The following is a 2988-nucleotide window of genomic DNA, read 5'->3' on the forward strand; positions in this document are numbered from 1 at the left end:
AGTCGTAAGATCCTTAGTCCACTGGGGGCTTGGTGTATCTTGCCTCCTTGACGTGGTGAAAGTTTTTCAATGTTGTTTCCTTGTACTTTACCGGAAGTATGAGCGTACGCTTATACTCCCGCTAAAGTGGGGGCTAAATGTAGCATCCTAAAATTGTGACACTTGCAATTTCGACCGCATTTGGGTCTTCACGATGGTGACGCAACACTAAACCTGAATGGAGACCCCGAAACTTGCTCACGACACCAAAAACTGCATTTTTCAAGCACCCTGGCCTGAACCTCCTTTGCACCCTGCTGTCCTGGGAGGTGGGACCAGAGCGCCCAGCGCCCTGGTCCCCCAGGACCATGGCACCCAACGCCCTAGTCCCTGGCCCTATTTTGGGCCCGGTCTCCTATGGGACTTCGGGTCTTTTTGTTTGCAAATTGGAAATTATCTTTCCTGGTCGGCCTAAGGTCGGGAAAATCAGTCTTTTAACCCTAATTGGCAAGTATATAAACTACATTTTCCTCTCTCATTTGGATGGATGGAGAATAGATGGAAAAGGCGTGAAAACGATATTCAAACATTCAAGCATTCAAGCATTCAAGCATTCCTTCAAGCAATTGATCATTCTAAGTCTCCATTCAAGGCTAAGTGTTGCATTCAAGACAAGGATTCAACCATTGAAGAGGAGATCACTTACAATACATTACATGCTACAACATACAACATACAACAAACAACAACATCTATATCTTCGCATATAAGGATACAAACATCCTTACAACAAGGTATTAGTACTTGTTTTACATTACATTTACAACATTTCTCATTTCTTGGTTAATTCCAAAACCGGGGTTTGACCTAAGGGCAAACCCCTAATCCCTAACCCCCCAATTGTCTTTGCTTTTCTGTGTGTAGGTTGAAGGTACGCGGCTGAAATTGAAGATCTGGAATCCTTGTGCAGAGACGAATAGATCCCCCTTCGTTTCGCAGATTTTTCGGAGGACCGTGTGCACGTCGGGTGCCATCGTCCCGTCAACTTTTTCTCAAATTTGCAGGACAGCACCGTCTTGACATTTTACTGCTAATTCCAGGTCCACAGCTTCATCCTATATCCCTAACTTAGTTTATAAGCAAATCTTTCTCACTTTCTATGCATTCCTAGTTCAATCTTTCCATCTACATTCTTTACAAAAGAGGGTATCCTTGCTATCAAAACCCTTGAAACTCATATAGAATCCAATCTTGAATTGTGTGGGATTGGATCTTGTGGGTTTCAACCCCTCTTTTGAATGTAAAGTCCCTCCTAAGTGAAAACCATCAACTCTAGTGACTCTCCCTTCTCCCTCCTTGGAGTTGGGGAGGGGAGAATGACTAGGGTTCGATTTTTCCGCTTTACACATGTTAAGATCGTTCATCAAATCTTTTAAAGAATTTGTAAGTATAACATGCATTTGAATCCCTGAAAATGTGTTTTTGGTGTGGATAGTGGCAAACTATTAGGATTCATAGTTTCACATTGTGGCGTCGAGGTGGATACGAAGATGATAGATGCTATTGTTAATATGCCACCTCCTAAGAATGTCTCTCAACTAAAATGTTTGCAAGGAAAGATCCAAGATATTCATAGGTTCATCTATCAATTTGTGGATTGTACCTTTCCCTTCACACAATTTCTTAAAAAAGAATATCACTTTCCAATGCAATGAGGATCATCGCCAAGCATTCGAACACCTAAAGACTTATTTGGCCAATCCTCCCATTCTTCAACTTGCTGATCCTACTAAGCCTTTCCTTCTATATACCACTACTTCCCCTCAAGCTCTTGTAGCCTTATTGGTGCAATGTGATAAGGATGGTAGAGAATTCCTGATTTATTACATAAGCCACACTCTACTTGATTGCGAAGTCCAATATTTTGCGATAGAAAGATAGTGCCATGCTTTAGTCTTTGCAACCCAAAAGTTGAGGCATTATCTCTTAAATGTTGAGATCCATGTTATCATTACATTTTATCCTCTTAAACATATTTTCTCCAAAACTGATCTTTCCGGATGCTTAGCTAAGTGGGTTATGATGTTGACCAAGTTTGACCTTAAATTTATCTCACAAAAAGAAATAAAGGGTCAAGCATTGACTGATCACTTAGTTGATGCTCCTTCACCCTTCTCCTTACCTAATCTAGAGTCTTTTCCCAATGAACACATTCTTTCCATTGAGGTTGATGAGACTTGGGAACTGTATTTTGATGGCTATAAGTGTTGTACAAGATCGGGGGTAGGGGTGCTCTCAATCTCTCTTAAAAAGAAGCCTATTCCTTTATCATATCATCTCAATTTCTTATGTACCAATGAAATTGCTGAATATGAAGCTCTTATAGGTGGAATTAAAGGAGCCTTGGATTTGAATGTGAAACATCTACATATTTATGGAAATTCTCAACTAATCATAAGACAAGTGATGGGAGTTTATCAAGCTAAGAAAGACAAATTATCACAATATAAAGATCGATCTTTATCCTTGTTACAAAAATTTGATTCCTATATTATGGAGCCGGTTCCTCGAAAAGGTAATCAACATGTTGATGTGATGGAATGTGTTTCCTCTCTTTCTTCTCTAGAGGACCCCTTGGTAGATCTTAAATTCACTATTCACAACCTTACTTCCCTAGCTATTGCTACTAATCCTAGTGATGTGGCATATTGTTGTATTATAAATTCTGATGAATGGTACTCGTATGTTGTGAGATATTTGAGTGATGGTACCTTTCCTTACTCTACAAATAAGAATACTAGGGCTAGGATTCACAAATTGGCTACTAGATACATTATCCTTTCTAATGTCCCTTATAGGAGGGGTTATAATGGTCTTCTTTTTTGATGCTTGAACAAGGCTGAAGTCCGTATTTCTCTTGAAGAGACACATTAAGGTGCTTGTGGGGGGCATTTTGGGGGTAGGTCTTTAGTTCAAAGATTGTTCTGAATGGGATATTATTGGCAAACC

Source organism: Cryptomeria japonica, chromosome 4 (genome assembly GCF_030272615.1).
Source record: "Cryptomeria japonica chromosome 4, Sugi_1.0, whole genome shotgun sequence".
Lineage (NCBI taxonomy): Eukaryota > Viridiplantae > Streptophyta > Pinopsida > Cupressales > Cupressaceae > Cryptomeria > Cryptomeria japonica.